The sequence below is a fragment of the Dermacentor andersoni genome, chromosome 9, assembly GCF_023375885.2.
Source record: "Dermacentor andersoni chromosome 9, qqDerAnde1_hic_scaffold, whole genome shotgun sequence".
NCBI lineage: Eukaryota > Metazoa > Arthropoda > Arachnida > Ixodida > Ixodidae > Dermacentor > Dermacentor andersoni.
Genome location: NC_092822.1, coordinates 80222707 through 80235545, shown reverse-complemented (window position 1 = coordinate 80235545; position 12839 = coordinate 80222707).

The window sequence follows — 12839 nt, the reverse complement described above, 5'->3', positions numbered from 1 at the left end:
GTTGCGCTTAGTTTTGAGTAACCAATTTCTTGTGCCTTCACGAGCCAAGCTAAGCTGTGTTAGGCCCACAAGGCATAAAATCCACAATCGAATTCGGAATCAGCAGCGTCTAATGAATAAATTCATAACACATCCTAGTTGAAAGAAAACGATAACCGCACTCACTTCTAGCTTGCGAACTTCCCGCGTTACCACGAATCGAACCCAGTTTGGTGCTTGGTTAGAGCCGCCGCTCCGATGGGTGCCGCCATGTTTGTTTACGCAAATCTTTTGGGGCAACTTTTGGGGCTCCCGCTCAATCAGTGAAATAGCGTGCCCAACGCAAAACCCAGATGTCGTTTGCGTCTCGCTCATGCACAGAGGCTTCGACGCTATTTCTTTGGGGCCCCAAAACGTTTGGGGCCCCTATTCTAAAGCCCTCTAATGAGCAACTGGGGCAAGATGCGCAAGCATATCGCTTTGCGAACATGCGCTTTGCCTTCTACGTGAACGAGTAGGCGGTGTTCAACTGGCGCTCCCGCCTGCCTGAGCAGACAACCGCTGACGAAAGCGTGGCACCGGGGAATCACGAGACCGCAAGAGAACGTTTGCAAAGCGAGATGCTTGCGGGATCTCGCCCCTGGTCAAGACAATGAAGTTACCTGCGACGCTTAAAGAAGGGGTGGGGAGTCCCCTTTGCCAGTCCATTTTTCAAATTGTTGGTTCCAAAGAGATTCCTTGTTTGGCCGTTGTTGATCACTTCAAGCCACCATTTCCTATGTGTCTCTTGGTCAATACTAGTGTTTTCGCAAAGTTTGTCTTTATATATTACTAGTCGGCATTTGTTTCACTCCTCTTTTGCGTACTTTGACAGTGCGTGGTGCTTTGTGTCCTCTTTTTGACTTTATGTGCATCAAAGAGCAAGCTTAATTTCACAATATTATTGGGATTTCACATGCCCGCTGACTGTGAAATATGTTGCAGCCTTTGTGATTGACTGCGCTATTTGTTAGGAAGGGATTGTAACAGAATGCACATTTGAATCCTTTATAAAGTTGTCACATGGTATGCTCCACTGATCGATCTGGAACAGGATGCTTTCCTGCGCAGTTGCAAAATATGAAGTTGTTGACTTGGTCACATGGAGAAGGTTCCCGTGTACCACTGGTCATCTTGCAATGGCTCACTCCATGGCGCTATACACTCTTTTACTCCGCGGTTGGGTTTAGACTAAGCTAGAATTTCAACGCAGCATCACATCGCTTTTGGCGGCGCATTTGTTTTCTTCCTGCAGTTTATGTAAATGTTGGCAACATCGTGACTTCAGCATAATGGCTATAATTCATATTGATGTGAGGCTCTGCTGGTGTTTATGAAATGTCACGTGGAACAGCACAAGTACAATGAAATTACACAGAGGACGATTTCAATAAAGCTATTGACTCGGCAGGATTAAGTACTCTTCCTGAAGCTTGTCATATATGGTAACTTCTGTGTTGATCCAGATTTGTGTGGTTCCTTAAAATCACCCAGGAAAATTGACGAATAGTTTTTTTAGCGCGCAGCTCTTAGACGCCCGTTCGTGGGTTGAGAGTCGGCATCCCTCAGTTTAATTTATATAGGGGAAATGAGACATCCACCCAAGCGTTACTAAGTGCTACAAGGGAAACCCATACGGGTTCCTCGAAAGAAAAGCTTCGCAGTTAAAGAAAAATTCGTCCTGCTCCGGGAACCCTCAGCGGTCACCCTCAGCGTAACCGCACAGACGCGTTGGTGCCACTGGTCGCGCGTTCGTTGTCGTCTTCTACCACAGCTGGCTGACTATCTTGAAAGTGATCGTCTTATGCGGAGGAGGGAGGGACGGACAGTTTTCTCGTTGGGTAACCATAGAAATGCTTACGCATTTAAAAAAGCGGCCGACGATTACGATACTCCCTAATGCGAACTTTGAGCGCTTTTTTCGCGATATATTGAGACCGACAATTTGAAACGGAAATCAGCGCACCCACCGGCAGTGGATCAGTGCCGTCAGCGCTGCGACAGCTACAAACGGGAACATTCCCCTGCCTAAACATGCTAAGCAAGATCTACCCCACGCAGTACGAGAGCTAGTGCCCATGGTGTGGAGACAAACCAGCCCTATACCATACCACATGGGCTTGCCAGAAAACAGATGGGCTAGCCATAATAAAAAACCCGAGTGCCGAACAGTGGGAGAGGATGCTATCCAGCGACATCCTGAAAGTCCAACAAGGACTAGTAAGGCGTGCACGCAGGGCAGCTACCCTCAGCGGAGCCCTGGACTAGGGGAACCGACACTGGAGAGAAAATGGAGGACTCCATCTGAAGCCGCAAAAATCACTGCAAAATAGAGAAAATAAACGTTTTTCATCATTATCATCATCATCATCATCATCGCTGAGGGTGGGGCAGTATGGGAATGCTTACCTGATGAGCGGCATCGGCGCCAGCTGTGGAAGAAGACGACAACGAAGGAGCGAGCCATATATTGAGGCAAACAATTTCATACGGAAATCACTGCACCGACTGGCTGTGGGCCAGTGCCATCAACGCCTTCGCAGAGGGAGGTACAGTATGGGAACGGTGGTAGGATGAGCGGCAGCGGAGCCAGCTGTGGAAGAAGATGACGACGAAAGCGCAAGCAGTCGCACGAGCGCGTTCGCGCGGCCGGCTACGCTGACGGTCGCCGACGCGCAACGCAGGAATGGGCGCATAGGAGCTGCGCTCTAAAAATTTGTTTTCATCACAGTCTTGGGACATGATTAACTACCGTGGGAAGGACAGAACTTTAACGAGTGCACTGCAACTGACCAGGCCCCTAGTGCTTTCACAGCAGGTTCTGCCTTTCTTTATAAATGAGCGCATGCCTATCTTTTCTTTTTAAGGCTTGTATAGCGGTCACACTCGCGCTGAATACAGCGGTCGATAGAGAGGGAGTAAACCACCCTAAAAAAGCGATACCAAGCGCGGCGATGGAAGCAAGCGACGCGGGCATCCGCCTACCGGATGTGACGTCACTCGCATAGCGCGCAGGCCTGAACTTTTTAGGAGGTGTTTTAGGAGGTTTACGAGGTTCGGGCCCCGGATCAATGTTGGTGGCCTGCCTGGTCATGGATGGCAGGAAAGCCCGGCTGGTATACCCGGCCACGTCCTGACGTCCTGGAACCCAGTTGATGTGAGTGTCGGGGAGCGGGGCCCTTACGATGTGATTTTGAAGTATTTTGAGTGCGTTTTCTGATATACGCGTCTTCTTTGATGTTGCGAGCTGCTGCTTGGGAGTGTGTGAGGATTACTGCTACTTCAGGGCAAGTTAATTGTTATCGCCGGAGCGATTTCCGTTTCCTCTGCCGTCTCGTCGACTCAGCTGTGAGCTCCTTGTCTAGGTGATCTGTGACGCATATATGGCAAAGGCATTTCATTTAGTATAGCGTGCATCCATCGGTATATCTCTTATCCGGATTTTGAATGCATTTCTTGCTGAGCGTCCGGCTGCTCTTTTTCCAGCGCTCCTCATGGCAAGTCGGACGTATACTGCGCAGGATACGTGCAACGCAGTGCCGGTGTGATTCTTGCTTTCTTGTCTCTTTCGGTAATGTTGCTTGTACTGTAGGGCACGCGAAACTGCGGCGGGTATGAGTGTGAGCAGCTCTGGTTCCTTCATTTTATAAGCCTCGGCGAGGTCTTTCCACGTGTTGTGCACGCCGAGCTTGTGGAGTTCCTTCGTTGATGCCATGGGTGGGAGGATCAAGGCGACTTTGATTGCCTTTCGAATGGCGATGTTGATTTTCCCGATTTCTGCCAGCTTGAGTGCCAGGAAGAGAGTTTCATAGGTTGTACGGTTAATTAGAAGAGCTTAGATTATCCTTAGCGTGTATGGCTCCCTGTGCCCGCTCCGTTGGTTTGTGATCCTCTCCACAACGTGTGTAACTTGTGAAGGTGCTCGCTGGATACTTGAAGAATAGGAAAATCAATTCTTGGTGGTCACGTGCCAAAACAACGATATGATTATGAGACACACTGTAGTGGGGGAGTCCGCAGTATTTTGACCACCTTGGAATCTTTAACGCATACCCAGTGCACAGTAAACGGGGGGGGGGGGGGTTGAATTTCGATCCCTGCGAAATGAGGCAACCGCGGCCGTGATTTGATCCCGCACCCTCGAACTTAAGAGCGCAACGCTACGAGCACTATGTCACCACGGCTGGTTTGATGAATATAAATTGCTGAGAGCATCATGAACACTTTCACTTATGACTTTTAAGTATTTCCTGCGGCCCGGTGTTATGGCCCGGGAACTAGCATTAAGCACTGTGTGCTACTTGTTTGTCAAAGTGAATCAACAAACATCCAATTCTTGGCCGAAACCCCACGACGGGTGTGTGACACTTGTGCAGAAGAACAACAGATCAGCAGCTTTTGCGCATTGAGCTTGCGGCGACAGAATAAATCGGTGAGCTTTCGCGAGTGCTTGCCGCTGTGCGAAGACGAAGTCGAAAGTCGGACTTGTGCAGTGCCGCGTTTAGCTTTACTTCTAACCATACGAAAAACCGCCTGCTTCTTGGCCAATCCCCCATAGTGGGTATGTGACACTGTTGAGGACACAAGACAAGACGAGACAAGACAAGACAAGTGCCGCGTGATGTCGACGGTTGAGGTTCCTGTTCGGCCAAGGCTCTGACAACGGCCGGGGTGACGGTGACCGCCAGCCGGAAGCACCGCAGGTGGCCGTCGTCGCCTCCTGGCGCAACCTGGTCCGCGTCGATCAAGAGCACGATGATGCTGCGAGAAACGATCAGGTCAGCTGCGTCACTTCCCGTTCTTGTGCAAGCCCTGTATTGCCCACCACTTCACATAGGGCCTGAATATTCGCACACATTCCTTTTATGCGAGTTTGAAGGCACAATGCGAAAAGCTTATTGGATGCTTTGACCCCAATGTGTTGCGATTGAAGAAAGCTAACTGGGCAGGGAAAATACAACGATTCTATTCAAATTATTTTGAAATCATCGCATTTCGCCGGTGTTCCTAGCCACGCTTCATAGTACCAGCACTATCTATTAGTTGGTCGGCAGCGGAGTATCAAAACCGGGTCGACCAGTTGTGCACAACGACCCAGTTCCGCAATAGCGTTGCACGTATTCACGAAATGTCCAAAGAGAGACTTTCAATGAAACTAACTTTTCTGTGACAGAAATGCTCTATATGTAATGTAGATCATTAGTGCCTGACTTGCGCTGACGTTGTGCTATTCGCGCTTCGCCTTGCCTAAGTGAGCACCCAAAATGTCCCTCTTACCGCACGAGAACAGTTGCTAAGCTAGGAAACGGGCAAGAACAAAAGGCAAGTGGCGACTCAACCTTGACGATCCCGCACTAACTACCTGTGACGACATGGATTCGGACAGTGCCTGCTCAGAAATAATTAAGATTATGTCGACAAAGACGAATTACATTGCATAAGAAATAATCTAAAGTGAATTTGACGAGTACGAGTATTCATTAACATCTTCTACTGAGAAAGCGGACAAACATGAGACAACACTTTTAGATATGTGACACTAAAGTACGGGTGCTGCAGTAAGCGTGTGACACTCAAAAGGGAAAACAATGGCCTTATTTTCTCATCAAAAAGAATCGATCCTTTTTAACAGATTATGAAGTCAGTCTTGAATAGATATATACGACAACTCTGAACAAATGTTGTTCTGCCATTAACGTGCCTTTCCCGAAACAGCTGGCTTTAGCATTGCATGCTGTGCGCGAGAAAAACCGCTAGGTAGTCGCACTGCTTTTGAAACTGCTACACCGTCGAAGGTGTATCCCTGATGTGAAGGAAAATGGCTGTTACTAAATAGCATTAGTGCCGTTGTTCAATATTTAAGGCACATATCTGCCAAGTAGAGAAACGGGTAAAATAACTCCTGAATTAAGATGCGATCGTTGTGAGAAGAAATTACCTGGCATACGACGCATCCGTACGCGTTAAGATAAGTTCTTGCTTTGATATGGCAGGGTAGATATTCATTCGCCTGAAGTAATCGCTGCACTGCAAGACCTGATAGGAATTTAGAAAAGTGGTGTTATAAAGTTGGTCGATCCGGAGGTGACAAGTGTGGGCTTTCAAGAACGCTTCGACGTGTAGCTGCTATAGGTGATCTCCGGATTAAAGCAGTCGCATACATGTGGTAAGTGTACCTGGAGAGCATTTTAACGTCAGCAGTCAAGGCGACAAAGAGGGAGCTGGTGCCAATACGGTGCGCTTATAATTGTAACTTCAACGGTCAGTTCAGTGGAAATGGGGACGCGATATGCATATTTTACGTGCATTCGCACCCCTCCTGCTCCAAGCATAACACTGTTCCTCATGTCTTTATCAGATAAATTGACAGACGTTGCGCTCACATGCATTTTGCACTTCTGGTAATAGCTTCGGTTTTTATTATTTCGCATAATTACTACTTCAGCTTCTTGTCTAGCTAGAATTACGCATTATTTAAACAGAGTATTGGCGATAGTTTACACAGGTTTGATCGTCGTGGTACTCCTTTCCATTCAGAATAGGCTATGTTAGCTTTTAGTAAAGCAGTCATGGATCCCTTGGTCTCGTACCTTTGTTTTGATATACGGCAATGGGAGTTATTAGACAACCAGTTGCTCACATTCAAGAAACCGATTGCGATGCTTCTACGATCAGGTAAGTACAATCTTGCGATATGGGTCCGTCAACTGGCACCCCTTACTATATGTTGCAGAAAAAAAAAAAAAAAGCTTTTGCACTCACTGATCTAGAAATATTGAGACAATGTGCCGTTCAATGCAAATAACATCGAAAAAGTTCTCTTATCAGGCACAAATTCTCACTATAGCTAGTGTTAATTTCGGTACGAGCAAATAAAGCGAACGTGTCGGCTAGTTAGTTGAACATCTTGGACTAGGGAACAGAGCTACGTTTGACTGAGTGCTTCTTCTTCCTCGTCTTTCGCGCTGTTCCCTAGTTCAATTCATTCTGTGTGAGGCCTTTTCATAAAGACCTCTGCACCTACGCGTGCAAGGCTTTCGGATATCGAGCTCCCGACGACCGTGCTTACTACTTCGTTAGGCTTCTGTGCGCTTTTATTACGGCACCATTTTGGACACTGCCTAGAAACGAGTTAGCAACTTCTCATTGTATATGGTTTGGAATAGCAGCTTTGCGGTAACTCGGGTTTATGGACTCTACGAGGACACTGTCGCGTTGTTGTGACGGCGACCAAGCAGACAGCAGCGAGAACTGTGATTTACGAAAGTATAACCCCTCAGGTAGCGCACTCGTGCCCCGAAATACGCGTGACGCTCAAAGCACAAAAATAACGACGACTACAGTCGGCGATCATCGTTAATTCCCATAGGCGACTCCGGCACGTCAGCTATTTATGCGCGACTCGTCAAAGATTCCGGCGTACAAATGGCCGGTGCTGACTTGCCTCTCAGAAGGCACAACATCGTCGCGTCGCGCATTCAATCTGATCGCACTTAATTCCAGCGGCAGCAATTGAGAATGTTCTAATATATACGCAGGCGCGCTTTGCACTCGCCGGTAGCGTTAAAGACCGAACTTAACGTAAACTCGCGGGAACGCGAAAGCTCGCGTCCGCACAGATATACATTCTCCAGCTGTGCTCTGGCTGCCTGACAAGAAACAAAAGAAAGCTTTGTAGGACGCTTAAGCTTCGCCTTTAAGAGTGGAACGCGATAGTATTCGAAGGTCCCTGACTGCTTCTCGCGCTTCCAGGCAACTGCAGCTTATGTAATCGTAATGTCTACCGGGAAACGCTGGCGGCGAGCGCTATGCACGAATGCGAACTTTCTGGTAGAAACGCGGCCTCTTGCGTGGGCTGATTCGGGAGGCAGTGCACAGCTGCATCCCCCCCCCCCCCCCCCGAAAAAAAAAGAAAATTGCATCATTTTCAGGTTTCCGTTATTGTTTCGCACTTTTAATATGTAAGTCTGAGAAGATTTAACAGAAAAAGCATGCGCTGTCGCTGTTTTGTTTCATGACGTTTGTTTGTAGGCTGTCATTCTCAAAATTCCGAGGAATAACTTTGTCAAGGATGTAAGACAAGGTATCAGAAACCTTAGTGGCGGAATGGTGTGGCAATATAAACCGCATATACCACGTGTCATATAACAAGGCGTGTCATATACATATACATAAATATATACGAATATTATCGCTCACGGACAACTCCACCAACGCCGGATCTCCTGCGACACGCAGCCCTTAACGCTATCGCGTTTGAATACGAAAGGATGTCTACGACGACGAATACAGTGAATCAACTGCACCAAGCGGGCGGGCGCTTGTAAGGTGAAAACGTCATTCGTAGCGAGGTAGGATAATTCGCGCGCGTCAAATTCGAGCTTTTGCGCGCCGGTAAGTTTACGTGTAGTTCGGCCTGAGCAGTTATTAGCAGGTGAAAGAGTTGTCACCTGAAAAATGATAAACAATGTATGCGCGTCAATTTTTCCCCAATAAACGTGGTGATCACAGAAGTGAGGGCTGACACCTAGATACCGCAAGTCGCCTTCAGCTTGCAATCCGAACTTGAGTGATAGAGGGTAAAGCGTTGGTTAAAAAAGGTGTAAAAGGTCATTCACCCTGGTGCAAAAGTTCAGGCAGAATAAAATCGCAAGAGTTAATTACCGCTATCCGATCAGTGCGAGAATGTTCAAGCCATTCAATGCGTCTCCCAAGATGCTGGAATAAAAAAAAAAACATAAGGCTAGGTAAAATTTTCAGAACACGTTTCAACACATACCAGTTGTTTCTGAATAAAAACGCCAGTGTTCCATTCTACATATGATAAGTTAAAATATGAGCTGACGCGGAAACCCTGAAGAGTAAAAACAACTGAATTCTGAATCTCAACTCCGCCGGTGATTCGGCAATGCAAGGAATCTATTTCTTTCCAGTGGGCTAATGCGGGCATTCTTCGCAAGCTCTCGCAGTTAAAAAGGAAAAATGTAGCGAGCTTTCTTGGAAGAGGCAACATTGCCATGTATTAACACGTGTACTTAATAATAATAATAATAATAATAATAATAATAATAATAATAATAATAATAATAATAATAATAATAATAATAATCAGCCTAGCATTGTCCATTGCAGGGCAAAGGCCTCTCCCATACTTCTCCAACTACCCCGGTCATGTGATAATTGTGGCCATGTTGTTCCTGCAAACTTAATCTCATCCGCCCACCTAACTTTTTGCCGCCCCCTGCTACGCTTCCCTTGTCTTGGAATCCAGTCCGTAAAATGACCATCGGTTATCTTCCCTCCTCATTACATGTCCTGCCCATGCCCATTTATTTTTCTTGATTTCAAGTAAGATGTCATTAACGCGCGTTTGTTCCCTCACCCATTTTGCTCTTTTCTTGTCCCTTAACGTTACACCATTCTTCTTTCCATAGCTCGCTGCGTCGTCCTCAATTTAAGTAGAACGCTTTTCGTAAGCCTCCAGGTTTCTGCCCCGTACGTGAGTACTGGTATGACACAGCAGTTACGCACCTTTCTCTTGAGGGATAATAGCAATCTGCTGTTTATGATCTGAGAATGCCTGCCAAACGCACCCCAGCCCATTCTTATTCTTCTGATTATTTCAGTCTCATGATCCGGATCTGCCGTCACTACCTGCCCTAAGTAGATGTATTCCCTTACCACTTCCAGTGCCTCGCTACCTATTGTAAACTGCTGTTCTCTTTCGAGACTGTTAAACATTACTTTAGTTTTCTGCAGATTAATTTTTAGACCCACCCTTCTGCTTTGCCTCTCCAGGTCAGTGAGCATGCACTGAAATTGGGCCCCTGAGTTACTAAGCAAGACAATATCATCAGCGAATCGCATGTTACTAAGGTATTCTCCATTAATTCTTATCCCCAACTCTTCCCAATCCAGATCTCTGAACAACTCCTGTAACCGCGCTGTGAATAGCATTGGAGAGATCGTATCTCCCTGCCTGACGCCCTTCTTTATCGGGATTTTGTTGCTTTATGGAGGACTACGATGGCTGTGGAGCCGCTATAGATATCTTTCAGTATTTTTACATACAGCTCGTCTACACCCTGATTCCGTAATGCCTGCATGACTACTGAGGTTTCGACTGAATCAAACGTTTCCTCGTATTCAATGAAATCTATATATAAGGCTTGGTTATATTCCGCACATTTCTCTATTACCTGATTGATAGTGTGAATATGGTCTATTGTTGAGTAGCCTTTATGGAATCTTGCCTGGTCCTTTGGTTGACAGAAGTCTAAGGTGTTCCTGATTCTATTTGCGATTACCTTAGCAAATAGTTTGTAGGCAACGGACAGTAATTTGATCGGTCTATAATTTTTCAAGTCTTTGGCGTCCTCTTTCTGATGGATTAAGATTATGTTGGCGTTCTTCCAAGATTCCGGTACGCTCGAGGTCATGAGGCATTGCGTATATAAGGTGGCCAATTCTTCTAGAACAATCTGCCCACCATCCTTCAACAAATCTGCTGTTACCTGATCCTCCCCAGCTGCCTTCCCCCTTTGCATAGCTCCCAAGGCTCTCTTTACTTCTTCCTGCGTTACTTGTGCGATGCCAAATTCCTCGAGACTATTCTCTCTTCCGTTAGCGTCGTGGGTGCCACTGGTACTGTATAAATCTCTATAGAATTCCTCAGCCACTTGAACTATCTCATCCATATTAGTCAAACCACAATGTGATTATGAGGCGCGTCGTAGGGGGCTGGTGAGGGGGACGTAGGATTTGTGCTAACCACCTGTGGTTCTCCCATGTCAACTCCATGCATGGTACACCGCCATTCTTGCACTTCTCCTTCACAGAAATGCGCCCCCTAAAGAGAAAAGCCAGTGCACAACGTAGCAAGCAGGGGAAGTCGCATAACGGGCAAATTAGCCGCTGCTTTATTGATCGTGCATGGGAACATGAGCTTTCCATAAGAAGCAATCGTATTGCGGGTTTGCCTGTGCATTGTATATTTTGCACGTGCGCTCCACGGCTTTGGAGAATCAGGATTCTGAGGAGAATCGAGAATTACAGTGCTACAGAGCTGATGGAACCGTGTTAGATTGCATCGAGATGGATCACATATGTATCAGCGCAACTTTTGTTCCTTTGTTTAGCATGCATGGCATGTTGCGGTGACATAATCATCATGCTCCTATTCCAATATATTTGTTTGTTCGTGCATTTGTAGTAAGCTCCTTGTATGAATGCCCCTGACAGAGAAAAAAAATTAGTTGCACGTTTTGGCTTTTCCGTGTCAACAACCTCTCGTCTTTACCTGTATTTGGCACGGCGCATTCCGGATTATTTTTTGGCCTAACTTTCCGTCCTTCAGCCCCCACCCCCTTGCTTCTCCCCCATGCACCCGCGTGAGCCTGGTCAACGCTATTAGTCAAGCGCTCAGACAGCTACAAGCTGCTGTGTCGAATTGCCGGCTCTCGGAGGTACGGGGGAAAGCGGCGGGGTCACTATTGTCCTGCTTGTCTCCCTCCGTCGCTGCCGCCCAAAGAACGCAGTCGGGCTAGGTCCAGCGGGTGAAAGTGTGGCGTTTACGCCGTTTTCTTCATTCACCCTTTCCCTTTACCCTTTCCTTCTATGCATCGCTAGCCATTGCGCTAGCACACCGACTGGTTGCAACACCGCCTGAGTGCTTGCAGTCTTGTCCGTTCGTATCAGCGCACTCCTATCGTGAAAAATGCTCGCTTGCGGTCGTCATTCCTACTGAAATGCCTGCATCTTGAAATACGCAGCAAAGTGGCCACAAATTTTTGTGAGTGTTAGAAGTAATATAGGCGAAACAACACCTAGAAAAAAGTGGGCGCTCGTGGTCACCGTGTTCGATCTGGGATGAACTCGGATACACAGAAGCATGGATCTTACAATGGTGAGTGCATTTATTTTGCGCATGTTTTGCGCAAGGAGCAATATCACCCAAGCTATATCACGCGGCGTATATATTACTGAAACAACCCTGGCTAATGTAGAGTGCCTGTAATTACATAGCTCTTTTTTATTCGCAGCCTTTGAATAGTGCCCGGAGTAGAACACGTGTAAATCTGTGAATTTCACCCAAATTCTAGGACTATGATTTTATCAAGCCTTGCGCGCGGCCTGATCCTGCTAGTCATACCGAGGCACCGCGCTTCTTCTCACTGTTATAGGTCAAGCATAATTTTCAGCCGGCAGTATTTCTTTCCTTTCGTATAATAAATGCCTCTTTTGCTAGTGTTTCCTGACGGAACTACTCGGGTTCCGCATTAAAGATTTCGCACGAAGGCCGCATTGTGTCTACACACTCTGAAACTAGGCTTTTAGTGCTGCAGCAGGTTTTGCTAAATTTTTTAAATTATAAAATGCTACGCTGACTAGGTGTGGGGTGTAAACAAGGCGGACGGATCCTACGCATTTTATGTTTGTTTTAAATATTCTGTTCCACCTTATACGAAATATGCCATATATGTCGAAATATTACAAAGTATTACCTGACAAATCTCTTGCAAGAAAGTTTCTTGATTCACCCCTTCGAACTCTGCTCAAACTTATAATATTGTTGCGGTACGGCGATTTTTCAAATGAAAACACTGCCACATACATTTGTCATACCAACATCTCTGATAATATTTCTTTTTATTTTACAGTGCAAGCATCTCCTCCAAGTAATGGTGAAGTCGCTATGGGAAGTGGTAGCAAATTCAACGAAACCACCGCGTTATCGTGGTCCTCGGGGGCTTGACCAGCCCGCCGTCATCCAAGCAGTGACCAACCTGCCTACCGACGTCAGCTCCCTGCCCTGAAACCCC